Raw genomic sequence first — 16,827 nt, 5'->3', positions numbered from 1 at the left:
TTTATTCTGATTACCGATTTTCACTTCTTTGTAGCTATGAGATTTGGGCACAGTTGTAGTTTGATATTTATAAGTGTTTCTCCCAGATCGGACTAGATTAAAATGATATAATTGCACAGAAAAAATCCACAGATGGACGTTACAAAGGTTTCGACTTTTCCATCAATTCTTTGTCAATGAATGAGGCCAGAGACCATGACGGTATCAACTCTTTGACTTAACGCATTCTCTGAGCACCAATTAAGAATTGATGATGATGATGATGAATGTAAAAATATAAGACTTAATATCATTATCCAAAATAATTTTAGTTACAACACTCGTTTGTTAAAAAGTTTTAAGTGCGTATATAGACTCTTAAGTGATACAAGGGAGATCCGAAATTATAAAAGGCAAATTATTAAAGAAACTGTATATTATATTAATATAAATAACTAGCTTAAAAATTATTCTTTTAAAAAAATTATACCATTATAACTTTGAAGTATTTTTTTATCTACTTGAACATGTCATTTTACAAAATACGTACTAATGTATTAATTCCGTAGTTGTCTTGCTTGTGTATTAATGCAAGTACAACAGAACACTAGTATTAAATTAATTTGAAATTATGGTTGTGACATAATAAGCGTATCTAATATAAAGTGTAAGTAATAAAACATTTAGAATCTATTTTTTCGTCATTCTTTTCGTTCGTCGTTTTATTATAACAAGAAGCCATTTACTCATAGAAAAGCATTTAAATTAAGATAACGCGTAAATATTCTGTAGTTCTCTAATATTTGATTGGTGACTAGTTTTGAACCTGTTTTTTACGAATACCTTGGGCTTAATAGATATTTTAGTGATATAACTAGTGCGCCAAATAGATAAGTTCAAGATTGTTATAATTTTATTGCAATTTTTATTATTACTGTGCGTTCTTTTACTTACTGTTTAATCAGAAATCTAAACGTCATGTTATCACCAGTTAATCTCTATGGAATTTGACTTTTCACAAATTGAGCTCGGGTTAATTTGCTTGCATGAGGTTTTTCACATTTATCTATAACATATACAAACATATAAACAGAATTCGAATCGACTTTATTGGAGGATCCAGTGAGTATAAAACTACTACCCCATAAATCAGTGATTCTCAACCTATTTTTGTTAAGGCATAATTTTAATAATAAAATAATACAATACATCGCTAAAGCATATTTATAAAATACTACTAATTCATACGTTCTCAATAGGAGTATCAAAAAACTAAAGATGAATCTCTTATTTTTTATTTTTATACACTTGTTCGAGAGTTCCTTCTATATATCGGGATTTTACTTAGTTTTTGTAACTAACAGCTTAATATAGTCATTATATTTTGATACTTTTAATTTGGTTCGCAATTTTTTATCCAATTTACTCACTGTAATAACATATATTTCCAAAATATAATCATTAAGCCTGAAAACATTTTTTTATAATTCGTATCAATTTAAACAAATGTAGGTCACCATAAAGCCCGATTTTTTCTCTTTGCCTTGATCGTTATAAAACAGACCCTTTAACGCATAAAAAAAGTATATATAAGGAGAGCTAAGGCGTAGAAGTGATGTAATTATTGTAATGTTTCTTTGGTGATGACTTTCGCGCCAGTTTTTGTACGACTTTTTATTATTTTCCCGCGAGTTCAGCTATATAAGAAACCCGAACAATAATAAAGCTTATATAGGAAGTACGCTTAATGAATGCAGAAAGCACCTGAAATGATAGAGAGAATCATTGTATTGAGATATATAATAAAATACTTCAAGGAATGCCACGTATATGGAAGAGGAAATAGGTCAAAACATGTTTTATACCACATTCCTTTCATAAAATTTTCATTTATTCTTTTTAATATTACAATTGCATCTGCAAAAATTGGATTTTTTTTTCTAAAATTCCACTATACTGGGCAATTAGCTTTATATTTTGAATATAATTTTAAGGTGCAATTGTTGAAATGTTTTTTAGTTTTAAATATTTAAATTTGAATAAGGCTGACAAAATAAGTATACACCTTTTCAAATGAAAAGTTAAATAAATAATATTGCTTTCACATGAATATAATTATAGAAGTGCCTTATGAATATGTCATCAACTGCAAATCTTCCAAAATTATATCTCAGTTTTTCTGCATAAAAACGAGCCAAGCCTCGACGACTTTCCTGAATAATAAATGTGTCAATGATATTGGTCAGTCTGTTACTTATATACTTCTGCAATCTATAATAAAATTTTCTCAAATCAGTAAACACTATCTGTTTTATTACATTCTATTTTCAAGAATTCTTAGTTGAACTAAAATCAAGTAACTCTAAAAATGAAATATATTTAGAATGCAAATTGCGAGAAACAATTATACTAGTTGCTGCTATTAATTATTCATTGTATTTATTACATAATGTTGGAGACAACATCAATGAAGCAACCAGAATACTTCAACGTTTACATGTCCGGGAAGTAACCATGAATTGAGACCTCTACGAAAAAAAAATATGGGGCTAATTTGAAATTGCGAACGGCTTCTAATTAACACCACCACTGGAAAATAAACAATTATTAGTCTAGTAAAGGAAACATACCTATTTTCGCAGTTTCAATTCAAAATTTTCACTTACACTTTATAATAGAAACTTGAACTTTAGAATTGTTAATTACACTTTTAATTTTTTTTAAGTGTTCTGATGGTATGTTCTTCAATATTCTACATTTCATGGTTAGTGTCTCTTGGATATTCACTCACTTCAATTCTATAAAATTTCTAGTATTCTTTTATTATTTATGTTACAAGTCGTACAGTAATTTAGGCTATTTACCTTAATAAATCCCAGTTCAATTTTTTCGTTTCTCTTTTCTTTCCGCTAGCAGCACAAACCCAATTTTTTAAATGTGAAACATAAAATAAATAATAAAATAAAATCGAAACACACTAAAAAGTTTAAAGGTTGGAATGCGGACAACGACTTGGGGAACATTAAGTGACATCAATGTTTCGTAACGCTTGTGATTGGTGGTTTGACTTAATATGAGGGATTTTTAATTTTGTATTTTATTTCTGGTCAAGTATTAGTAATCTTACTTTTTATTTTAAAATAAATTTATTTTTAATAGAGCAAATAAATCCTAGAGCTTCTATTTGGTGTTTGATTTAAGATGCCGAATTTTACAATTTTAATTTTTTTTTATCTCTGCTAAATTATGCTTTTAATTTTAATATACATGTATTTTAATAAACTCTTTATAGTATATTATTATTATAAATCAATATTTTTGTGATTCTTTGTTATAAGCATTTAGCCTAATGTACCCAATAGAAAAATATCTGAATTTGTTGTTATTAATGGAAACCATTAGTCACGGTTAATATGTTTGAAAACCTGTTGATAAACCGAAGTGCCATAAAATACGCGTGAATTATGTTCACCCCGGGTTTCATGTTCATCCAAACAAGTTGTCCATTGTCAACCTTGAATTAGTTCTAGCGAAAAATGCTTTTTAGTCAGATTGTAGCCTTGGTGCGGTTTCCAACATATAATGACTAATCCGTGGTTTTTCGAGCCGATCCATGACCGGTCCGTGTTCCCCGTAAAATAAATTATGTAAAAGTCCATAAATCTAATTTTTTTTCGGTTGTTATTGTCGTCCCGACACAGACATACCTCCGATACGGTTACTTTAAATAAAGCTATTCCCAGGTAAAAACGGAATAAATTAGAAATTAATGGCTTTTAGATTAACGGAAATGCCCGAGCTGTCATTTCAAAGGAGATATTTTTAATTTATGAGCTTTTTCGCGCCGCTTATCGTTCGACACGAGACGGTCTAACCCTTGACGAAAAATCTATGACGATTGCTCGCGAAACAATTAGTTCGCCACATCGGTTTTTTTTTGTTTCTAATGTTCCTATTTTTGTTTCCAGATCCACCTGTTGCAACACCCCTACTTTCTTTCTATGGTAAGCAAAATATATATTTTTGAAAAACTATCTTAAACATTATTTAGAAAATATCGGTTAATATTAGGTGTATGACTTAATTTTTACAGATTTTTTAGCACATTTATTTCATATATTAGGCCTTTAAATTATATTTACAAGATTTTTTAATTTTTCTTTAACCGACTTCAAAAAAGGAAGAGGCTCGGCTGTATATTTTTTAAAAATGTATGTTCACCGATTTCTCTGTCAATTATGGACCTATTTTTGAATTATTTTTTTATTCAATCGATAGAGTGCACTTCCGCAGCGGTTCCAATGAAACTACGTCAGGATCTGATGGCGGAATCCGGACGAATCGAGGGAAAACCTCAAATTTCAAAGCATGTACAAAGCTTTCACATATATTTTAATAATCAGATATTTGTGTAAATGTTATTACTGAAAGTCGTTCAGTGCAAAAACCATTCAGTATGCTTTTTAAGCACTAGCCATATCATATGAGAAGTCGTAGATACACAGCAGGCAACTAGAATCAGTTATGGTTTAGTGGCTAAGGTGTAATGGTTAGAGCATTCAGTTCACACACAGATATCGCGGGTTCGATTCCCTGCGGGGCCAACAATTTCTTGTTGTTATTCTAGTTTGGTTAAAATATTTGTCATATACTTAGACTAGGTAGTAGACCCTTAAAGCTAAAAGCGTTCCTTATTTTCAATCATTGTTTAGTTATTCCTATTTTACCGCAAACGGGCTGCGCCTTTTTTTTAGGTTTTTGTTTACATTTATATATTTTGTTATTACAACGATTATTATGCAGATATTTTATTTAAAAACGTTTTTTTTGTGTTAAATATCTAAGTTTGATTATTCAATTTTTTTGCTAAAAATATTTTATTTCGAGTATTGTCAATGAAATGGTACATGAAAATGAACGAACGATCAAAATATCCATTCTTTTGAATCATCCCCATGCTCTTCAAACGATTGGAAATTGTTTCTTGTGCTACTCCCAGCAATTCTGCAACAAGTTTTCTAGACTTTTACACGGATCATCATCGAATAATTCATTTAAATCCTAGTCTTCAAATATTGTTGGCCATCCAGAAAGCTTTAAACCTTTTCTTCAAATTGAATTAAAAAGTAAGACTTCGTGCAAATGCGATTTGCACCATAAAATCTTTAATGCAGTGAGAGAGCACTTATATTTTGTTCATTCTTCAACGAAGTTACAGTGAATTGGTAACCTTCTTTCATGTTTTAAGGTGAATTTTGAATAACCTCGACCATTTTAGTTAGAGGTTATCGTGCATTTCTTCCTTTATTATGTAGCGAAAAGAATTTGTAATTATCCGAAGATCTTTGTTTAACTCTTAATGCAACCCTTTAAGCCCAAATAGTCTTTGTAATTAACTGACGCAGTAACTTCTTTGATCTTAGGTGAAGGATCTTGGATTTTGAGTCTGATCTGCTCAGATGTTTTGTTTAACATGATGTTATCAATTTAACCTACCACCGAGATCAGTGTCCAGAGATTTCGCTGATTCTGCTTTAGGAATTGGACATCTCTTAAGTGATATACTATATAAATACTTTTATTTAAAAGTAACTGGAAAATATCTTTTCATATAAAAAATAAGCAACAATAAACTTAATCTTGGGTATATTGTCCATTTCTTTCTAGGGTTGTATGTCAAACTTCAGATAGTAGTGAGCCTATTGGGTACTAAGGTGCTCTAGAAGCCCTTCCCCATAGGAGATTTGACTACCATGTTATTCACCGAGCTATATTCACGGTAACACACAAAATAACGAGTATGTAGAAGAGAATCTCCTATATATATACAACTGTAACCAAGTTTAGCAATAATTTTAGTAATATTTGAATGAAGTATTTTGAAAAACTTAAAAATGCTATCTAATTTAGATACTTTCAAAAATACTTACAATTTTTATAATTCATTACAAAGAAAAGTTTTTCAATATTACTCTAACAATTTCAATTGGAAATATGTAGATTTTTGTATTTTTTATGACATGTAAATATAAGGCTATGTAATTAACAAATCTTATTATAAGAAATCTAGAGTTTTTCTATTGTAAATATATTTTTTTATGTTTACTAAATATTTCCATTTCTACATTTTCCAATGTTGAAAGCTAGATAGTGTTACCCCATAATTTAACCGACACATTTATCACACTATTGAACTGATTCAAGCGTTAAGTTCAACGTTCGAGTATCTTACATATTCTTGGTGTGGTTAACTTAAATAAGTTAGATCAATTATTATTTAAACATTTGCATAAAGAAAAGAAAAACATTTTTAATCTCGATTATAACCGAATATTTATATTAACATTACCGCATAATTGTTCAGCTTCAAGTAAATTCCAGTACGGTAAATGTTGATAATAAATATGTGGTTAATTTTTAAACGAAATCACATTTCAGCCAATTCGCTAAATTTTAAATTTAAATGTAAATAATTTCTCAATATTGGATTAAAATTAATAGCTATGCTGAAACCCTAATTATTATATTTTAAATTATATTAACGCATAATTATTTACTGTTTAATATCAATTTTTTATTAACTATGAATTTTGTAATAATGCGATACATATTTCTTACCAGGTTTTTTCGTTTATTTTTTGTAAATTGATTAAATTGGGTAAATTGAATTGATTAGCCTGTTCATACATCCTAATTTTTCCAATCACTAAACGGCTTTTAACGGTATATTCTAGTCTTGAGATGTGAAAAAATCGTTTTTTTTTTAAATATTTTCTAAACTTATAAGTTTAAAATATACTCTTAAGAGATATTTCAAAACCTAAATTATTTTCGGCGGTACAGCTGTTTTAGTGACGCGACATCTAAAAACGAAAATTTGAAGGCGTTTATATTGATACTATTTTTTCGAGACGGTTAACATGTTATTCCAAGTTTTACTAAACCAATTTGCTTGAAATTTGATGTAAATTGTCTCTATACATTATCTGAATCAGTATCTGCACTGTATCAGTAACTATAACTATAGCAATTTAAATTAGATTTTTACTATACATTTTTTCGATAGTTATAATTTTGAAAAATCATCTTAAGGATATTATCGTAAAAATCGATTTTTTCAACTATATAGGCTAGAATGCCGCCATAAGATAGTAGGGTATCCCTTTGCCTTATTTCAGCCACTCATAGATCCTAAACTTCTTATTTTTTGATTTCCCCTCAATAATGTTACAATATCCCACATTCACTATATTTCCCACAAAAAAAAATTTCTCCTTTTCGATCAATATCAATATATTTAAATGAGCTTTTTTTAAAACAATGTTTAAACCAAACCAATTCTATTGATCAAAACGCTATAATAGCATCAATTAGATAAAATTTATAACTAAATTTCTTATACTTGTTTACTTTATTTAAGTTTTTGTTTTTAATAATTACGAAACCCATAATATTACACATTAAAACTCTATTTTCTCTGTAGTGGTCTTTTAGATATTTCTTTTTCTATTCAGAATTTTCCACAAAGGCACCAAAGCCATTTGGCATTGTTTCAAATCATATTAAACGAAAAATGAACAACTATAAATCACATGAGAGGGAAACATTGTTTACGTTTACACCGTTCACTATATTAGTTAGCCACCATAAATCAGTGCCAGAACTATTTATATTTATTTCCAGTTCGGCTATGTGTGTGTCCAGGACTGGCGTAATTCCGAGATTTTGATTTCTTTTTTATTTGTTTTGGTGGTTGACCTTAACGAGTAATACGAACTTACGTAGCGTTGGTTTTAGAGTTTTATTTCATTCCGATAATAATTTATTGGTTGTATAAAATTTAATAGTATTAACTTTTAAGACAACATGGGGTTGTAATATCTGCACTTATGTTAAAATAATAAACTTAACATTGTTCAAACCTTTAATAAGTAAAATTTAAATATAATAAAACTACACAAAACCTTAAGGCTAGCGTTATAGAAACAACTATTTAAAATTAATTAAATGTTCTATAGATCACAATATTTTTTGCATTGTAATTATTCAGTAAATTTGTCAAATGTTTTTGATATCTCCGAAAAGAATTACTGTCCATTCTTCAAAGTCAAGTTATTCTAGCTCATCACCAACTACAGAAACAACAACCATATATTTACAGATGACTCAAAATCTACAAATGGTGTCGGCTGCTTCTTACCATACTATCTGACCATGCTTCTATTCTCTTAGGTGAGTTATGCGCGATCTTTGAGGGACGTCAACACATAACCGCTTCCATCCATAAACACTGGTTAATCCTAACCGGTATTCAATGCAGTGTTCAACTCAAGTTTTAATAATACCATTCCGTCGACTCCTAATTTCCCATCCCTCTAACCATCTTTCATTTTCGTCCTCTCTCAAGATTCAGAGCACGTTTTCCACGTGGGAATATCTGACAACCAGCATGCTGATGCTCTAGCTAAAGCTTTAAGCACACATCTCATACCATCTAATAGAAAATACACTAACAATATTGCCAGATTTGTTCATCTATATATATATATATATATATATATATATATATATAACATATTGAAATCTAGTGCTATACATGTAAAATGAGTACGTACCTATATTGCTTCTAATAATGCACGTCATAGATTACTTTGATTATACTGCCAAATCCCGTTTGTAAAAATATAAATGTTTTGAATTCGGAGCGAATTTTTCCTTCTGATTTTACCCTTTAGTATATACAATTCGATTTGATTTATTTTTACTATATATTTATATAACGAACATATTTTAATATACTGTAGTAGTTCAGACACATTATTATAAGCCTCTAAATAATATAGTAATGTTGAAGTTAATTTAATAATAAATAATAAATAAAATAACTAAAAATAATAGTGATGTATATAAAGCTAGACAACTAAAAATAATAGTGATGTACATAAAGCTATATAACTAAAAATAATAGTGATGTACATAAAGCAATCTAAATACAAAACCTACGCTGATTATTTTATAAATAAGGACGATATATAGAGTAGGTGAACATACAATTGTTCCAGACTATTCCGTAGACAGTTAAAATAATGACTCCAAAGATAATATCAGCCATGTCGATGGGAGTAAGAGAAATCAACATTGCCGACATAGAACCTTGAAAAAATATTTAGCACCTTGTTAAATGGGATCCGCAAGCCTTTCCAACCCAATATTAACTAGAAACGATCATTTTAAAGGTGTCCATAAGCTTTCATTGCGAAAGCTTGCATAGAGATCCTTAAAAAAACAATTACCGTGTAATATAAATATTTTTCAAATGAATGAATATTGTATTACGGATATCATGATGAGAATAATGATCTCCAATAGTGAGAAATCAGGTAATGATATATAGATAATTCAAAAATTCAAATGAAAATCCACCCGAAAAATGCTTCTCAATAAGGTAATTTAATACGTTTTAAAATTATGTGTAACTAACTATTATGTGTAATTATGATAACTTACTTATCGATAAAAAAGTCAGGTTGACGTTGAATTAGCAATGGTTCCACACTTACTCGAAGCATTCTGTGGTATGTAAGGCCATCAAAAGTGGACTAAAGGTGCTCAAAGTCCCTTAACCACAAACTATTAACTTAAGAATCACCCATGTTCTGAAAAAACACTTTTAGATCGTGCATTCCTCGCAGTTCAGGACATCCAAAGTGGAAAGATCTTTCTGTGAACTTACATATTCTACTGGAATTTGGATCGAAGCTCGCAGTTCAAGGTTTACGACCACTAAAGGCTCATAGCAGTTCAGCCGTATATTATTAGAATTTGGTGATACCAAAACCTGTGAACCATTCCATACTGGCTATAACATGGAAATTTGGGCAACAACACAATTCAGAATATTAGCGAAGGCAAACTAACACTACTACACTCTACCCACAACTAATTACAATGACCACGCTCATTTTTTTGGTCTTTTTTTAGGAGGGAGCTGTCATATAGTTCGACTTATAAGGCCCTGACTGTTCGCGAAAAGACTATGCCGTTATGTGCTGTATGTGAAGGTTTCAATTATATTAAAATACTACAGTATTGTTGGTCGACAGTGTTCGAAATCATCGATTAAAAAAGTTGCCATTTATTTCCGTTAAAATAGAAACGTCTTTAAACCAGCCCATTTCATAATTTATATATGTTATATCACGCGACTGTTAACGGGTCGGATTACTAAAACCATGTATTCAAAGACGAGACGGGGTGCTTATATTAAGGCTAAATGGTAGTGATGAGTGAGACGTCTAGACATGGGCAGTTTGGCGTTTATATTCCAAATATTTAAATGTATAGCCGTTCAACAAGTTGTCACTTATTTCCATAAAATAAACAGTATTTTAAAGTAAATTAAATTTTATTGTCTTAAGTCTCTTTATATTTCATAACTTGCTATAAATGATTTTTGAAGGATGATCCTAAGATAGCGTGTATTCATATCAATGTTTTGTTATTTTTTTATTAAAGGCAATTGTTTTAATATATAAGCAATTTTTTTCTCACTTCCGAAAATGTCAGATTTTCGGAAGAAAGTTTTAATTCTCCTATTTTACTCATACAAAACTGGCGCTCTAATATGTCAAATCAATCAGGAGGATGGGAAAATTGTTTTCAATCATTCCATACTGTAAATATAAAAGTATATAGCAATGTTGACCTTAAAATCCTGCAATAAAAAAAATTTCATTTCAAAGATTTCATTTGTATGCGTCATTTCGACGAAGTGTGAACAAAAAAATTTAAAACAACAAGAACAATATGACCAAAAATTCAGTGCGTTGTAAATGTCTGAATTTGTACCAAATAAATCGCATTTGTGGAAAGTCTTACTTTTTTACCTTACAATTTGAAAAAAGGACTATTGAATGCTACGTGAAACTTATAGTAACCGTACTACATCGATTTCAACCTGTGAACACTGGTTTCGACGTGAAACCAAAAAATTTGAAGGTAAATATTTGAAAACATTACTCGATGAGGGTCCATGTAAAGTGCAATAAGAAGATGCAGAATTGCTTGGAGTAATACAAAAAACCATTTCCAATCGCTTGAACAATATGGTAATGATCCGAATGTTTGGATATTTTGTGCCGTATGAATTGAAACCAAGAGACGAAAGGCCATGTGTGATATGCTGATTTAACGACAATATCGGAAAGGTTTTTTTTTCATCGTATTGTTACTGGTGAGGAAAAGTGGATCCATTTCGATAATCCAAAGTGTAAAAAATCATGTGAACCATCTGATAATGTATCATCAACAACGACGAAGTCGAATATCCATGACTTCAAGCAAATGCTCTGTACTTGGTGGTATCAGCTTGGTGTGGATACATGAGCTGCTAAAATTTAATAAAACTATCAATGGGGTTCGTTATAGACTACAATTGATGTGTTTGAACCGAGCTCTGCTCAAAAAATTGCCGGAATAATGGCAAAAACACATTTATTCTTCAGCATGACCACATTTTGCAAAACTGGCAACAAAGTACTTGGGTATATTAAAATAGAAATTGCTTCCTGGTTAATAATTGTGCTATCTGACCTGCTTTTCACTTCTTATAAAGTTACCGAAATATTAGTGGATTCAAGGGTAGCATCAAAAGGTACATCGTTCTTGCGAAATGGAAATTATCCTAAATGTGAGGAAAAGTAGCGGCTATCGATGGACAGTACTTTGAGTAAAATGTATTATACCGATTTTTCACAACAAAATTCCTTTTCAAATTCAATTGCTACTAATTAAAAAAACAGATCCTTTAAAACTAATTTATAGTCAATGTTATATATAATATTATGTTGCTTAAATAAAGCAATGATTAACTATCATTTAAATAATAAAAACGTTTGCTTTATTTTTATTTTATATGCTTTTAAATTTCTACCATTTCAAACAAATATCTGTGTCAGAAAAGAAAACCACTTACTGTCCACTTGTTGTCAACTTTAATTTACGAAGTGACTCTTTTCATTTCAGGATGAGAACACACACTTTAAATACTGTATTCTTTTTTGCTCTCCTATTACCAGTATTAAAATTTCAAAGATATGATAGATAGATACTTTCAGTCACTAATTACTTTATACGCTCATTAAATCAACACTAGAAAATACATGCTTTTTATGGGTATTTTGCACTGAATCATATGATTACATTTGGCGTAGCCATGAAACGTTATTAATTACCATAAGCGTAATTAATGATGTTACTATTTTTACGCGATGCGTATAGCCGAGGCATTATTATAATTATATTTTCCGGTATGCCCACTGCGGAAAGCTTTCAAAAGAAATTGTTGTTGTTGTTGGTGTACAGGTGGGATTGTTCTTTATATTGCGATTGCTTATCATCGCGTAACGTATAAGAAGTGCAATTTAGATTTCGATCATCTCATTGGCATTTTTTTATCGGCAGCGCGAGAAGGCGCAAATAAAAATAATATGCAGTTTTAGACTTGCAATAAGGAAAGATACATTTCTTTCTTTTTAGGATTTTTTTCTCGTTTGTGATTTGCTAGTAAATGAAACCTCTTTATCATGCTTTGAATCTATGCGACTGAGAATTTTCCGCCACTTAAATTCATTAATGAGGCTATTTCCTTATCAGATCTATCAATGTTGCTTTCTTTCTTTAACGAAGTTTTCAGTTTTATCATTGCTCCTTTAATATATGTAATATTTCTTTATTATATATAATTGTTTTTGTCATTGTCCCAATGAATTCCTAGTGGCTAGATCCTCAGCTCTTATAAACTTTTTTTTTGGGTTCCTTCAGTCAATGTTATAGACTTCATTTATTATAATTTTTAAATATATGGTCAGTAGAAAATAATAGCAATCATATGTTTATAACGCTATATTTTAATACATTTTTGTCACAATGCGGCTACCTATATAACTGAATGAAAACATGAAGAAATATCTCTATATTCCAGGAACAGCATAAGTTCAGAAACAGAATAACTCAAGATAGTCAAAAAACAATCCATACAATGATTTTTTGAACAGTCTTGGAAGAAAGCGAAGACTTAGAGAGCGAGCAACTTAATTCATCAATCAATCGTTAAAAACTTTTAAAACGAATGACTAAACATTATCAGACTGCAAGAAGATTATTGCTAGTCTTTCTTGCAACAGTAAGTCGTTATATTTGTTTAATTATCATCGATAAACATTGCTGATCCCAATATATGCAAGTCTTTATATTCTAACAAATATAATAACAATATTCTGATTTCTCCTTGGTGTCGATGTGGGCTTTTCTGGACTAATCCATGACTTTTTGGCGTTAACGATTATCGTAGTAGATCCATTTTTCATCGCCAGTCAAAATTATTCTTCTTCTATGTCCGTCAAGCCAGGAACTCTCGTTGTTGGAACGGTTCCAGATGGAACGCAATTTATTCCATCACATATAAACATCTGGAAGCAATTGTTTCATTATCTGCTAAGCGGTCTAAAAGCTTTTTTGAGGATTTGAGCTCGGTTTTAGTTCAATAAGTCTTGCAGTTCATTGTAAACTTGTTTGGTTTTCCAAACCGTTCTTTGTCATTGACTTCAAAATTGCCACTTTTAAATCGTTAAATTCAAAACCGCTAATTGTGATGTGAGGGAACAGCTTTACCATAAGTTTCTAATAGTATTTGATGGGATTCGACAGCAGATATCAGGCAAATCAAACAACAGAGGTGATAAATGTCAGAAATGCAATGCGTCACTGTATAGCTGAATAATACTGGAAAACAATGTATGTATAAAATGTCAAAATCATCGAGTTTAATAGTTAAAATAGATTTAAATTGATACTTCGGATTTTCAAGAGTTGATATTGCAGATCTACTAATACATGCAAGCACTTAATAAATGTTCTCAATATATAAAAACATACCAGAGAGAAAAAAGCAATAGTTTCACTAAATTACTTATTATATTTGGTTCGACTTTTGTAAGTTACTTAACTGTAAATAACTTATTGTTATTTATGTTATTATAGATTGTGGGTTTTGTGTTCTTTTTCTTTCCCTATTTTTGTTCTATCTTGTTTTATTATTTTTATATACATTATCAGACCGCAGGCTTTTTTTAAGTTTCTTAGCGATACTGGGACTTCTTTACCTTTATTTATGTACACATTTAATTTAATTCAAATTAATCCTCTTTATGATTCCATTGTCCTGTGTAGTTTTTTTACTGTTTTCTAATATTCATATATACGCACGCACCAAGTTATAAGCAAAAACTGATACTTCAAATATCGACTATCTGGGATACTACTGTTTCTGTGAACTAGTGTATTTTAGATCCTAGATGTGTTGAATGTACTATTTATTACAATTTATTACTTATTACATATTATTTCAATTTCAATAACAAGTTTCGCAGTAATTGACAATTGAGTAATTTTAATCTGAAATATCAATTTTGAGCCAAATTAAACTGTCGAGCCTGGACTAGTTGTGAGAACCCAATGTAGTATAGGGTTATCACAGCAAACTACCAAAAGATGGCTTATTAAACTCTAGAATCAAAATTGAAAACCTTAAATACTTAATACATTTCATAAATATTTTAATAAGACCAGCTTTAAATATGAACTTATTCTTTGACATTAAAATATTGTTTCTTAAGACACAATCTAAGGCTCTTTTTAAACTCGCTATAAGCTAAATAAGTTATTTTATACGAGTTTTAGAAAAAGACAAAATTTGAAAAAAAAAACACGCGTACCGAGAACCGAAAGATTAAACCGTTCTCCCTTTTTACGAGCAAAAGTTGTATACACACTTTTTCGCAATGAAAATGGACCAGTTGTGCAGACGTTTTAATCTTAAAAGATTAATTCGCAAACTCTCTATGCGCACGACGACTCGCAGGAGAAAATGGCGGATTAGTTTTTTCGCTCCCCCACACCGTCTGAAAATTACGAATTTCGTAGGGCCGACGGTATTTCGGAAAAGACGAAAGCAACCTGATCACCGTCCTAGGGGAGCCGAACCCTACTTAATCTTGCAGCCAAACAAGCCACTTGACATCGTCGGCCATCTGTTGGGGTGAGTAAAACAACCCAGTCACGGCGGCCCACGAATTTTAACACGTTTTTATTCCGAAAAAAAGGGGACAAGCCCGACGTCGTTTAGTCAAATATCGTATAATTTTTCATATCCCCGTGTTACCATTTACGTACGCTGAATAAAGTTTTCCTTTTCTCCGCTGAACATAAAGCAATGATTTACCAAGAAAACGTAAAATATATTTAACAAAGAAACAACATGGGTGATACCGAAATATATAGGATATTTCCAAATAGATTGAGAACAAACGGTATTAAATATACCATTTCTTGCATTTACATTGACTCTATCAGGTCAATTGAAAAGTCTCCGGCTTAACACATAGATGACGCTACTAGAATTAAATCCATGTGTTTTTAGTTAGCCCTAGCTCTCAAAAGATGCATGTATAAATTTGAGAGCTGTCGGATCATTAGTTTGTGAATTATAGCATTTTGAGTGAAGCAACTTTTGTTATTGTGAAAAAAATTGATAAAAAGGAATTTTGCGTGTTGATAAAATATTGCTTTTTGAAGGGAAAAAATACAGTTGAAGCAAAAACTTGGCTTGATGCCCAGTTTCCCAGGAAAATCAACCATCAAGTATTAGTATGCTAAGTTTAGACGTGGTGAAATGGATGATTCGAAGCAGTATTTGAAGCTGATAAAACGTAATAAACCCGAGTTTTTGCGTGAAAATATATATATGTGAAAATGGATGAAAAATGGCTCCCATCATTTCACTCCGAAGTCGAATCGACAGTCATTCGAGTGGACTGCACACGGCGAACCCATCCCAAAGCGTGGGAAAACGCAGCAGTTGCCAGCCAAGCCAAGGTTATGGCTTCTGTATTTTGGGATGCGCATAAAATAATTTACATTGACTACCTTGAAAAAGGAAGGACTATCAACAGCGACCATTACATAGCGTTATTGGACCGTTTGAAGGACAAAATCGCCGAAAAACGACCGCATTTGAAGAAAAAGATAGTGCTGCTTCACCAAGACAATGCACCGTGTCAGTGAAAACGATGTCAAAAATCCATGAACTGGGTTTCGAATTGCTTCCTCATCCACCGTATTCTCCAGATCTGGCTCCCAGCGGCTATTTCTTGTTCTCAGATCTCAAAAGAATGCTCGCTGGGAGGAAATTTTCGTCCAATGAAGAGGTGATCACCGAAACTGGGGCCTATTTTGAAGCAAAGGATACATCGTACTACAAAAATCGTATCGAAAAGTTGGGGGTCGCTATAATCAGTGTATCATCATTAAAGGAAATTATGTTGAATAAAAAAAACTAATTTTACCAAAAAATGTTTTACTATGGCAGACCGGGGACTTTTCAATTGATCTGTTATTAAACGGACGATATCTACAGTCTTCTGTCATTGTAATAGTGACATACTTTATCAAAAAGGTATTCTATTTAGGAATTTTCTTCTACTTAATATGTATTCTACTATAGTAAAATGCTTGGCACTTTATACCTTAATCTTTAGTAAACATTAGCATCGTAATAAATATGATATGAGACTATTAAAAAAATTATTACTCTGGCGACCGCTACAGTCCTTTAGGCCACTACTATTACATCTACATTAAATTCAAAGGCTGTCAACGCGGATGGATTGGTACCACGCAGTTCCCGGTTATAAAAGACCATCACGACGACGCCTCTCTCTTTTTCTCTGCCCCTTAAACAGTACCATTTCCGTAGCGCTTCCGTACTTCCTTTACCTAACCTAATATTCT

The 16,827-nt window shown here is 31.0% G+C and overlaps 1 protein-coding gene across 2 annotated transcripts in view; it reads left to right on the top strand.

The window, feature by feature from the left end:
- LOC143192844 (uncharacterized) overlaps window positions 1-16,827 on the top strand; it is a 408,130-nt gene that overhangs the window by 212,000 nt on the left and 179,303 nt on the right. For both annotated transcript variants that reach the window (XM_076398576.1, XM_076398575.1), the window contains one exon: window positions 3,948-3,983. The gene's annotated coding sequence lies outside the window, so the exon portion shown is untranslated. The remainder of the gene's footprint in view (window positions 1-3,947; window positions 3,984-16,827) is intronic.

Source organism: Rhynchophorus ferrugineus, unplaced genomic scaffold, assembly GCF_030347505.1.
Source record: "Rhynchophorus ferrugineus isolate W39M unplaced genomic scaffold, kcgeb_rfMv2 rfM3, whole genome shotgun sequence".
Lineage (NCBI taxonomy): Eukaryota > Metazoa > Arthropoda > Insecta > Coleoptera > Curculionidae > Rhynchophorus > Rhynchophorus ferrugineus.
Note: the sequence above shows the minus strand (reverse complement) of the source record. Positions and strands in the feature narration are given on the sequence as shown.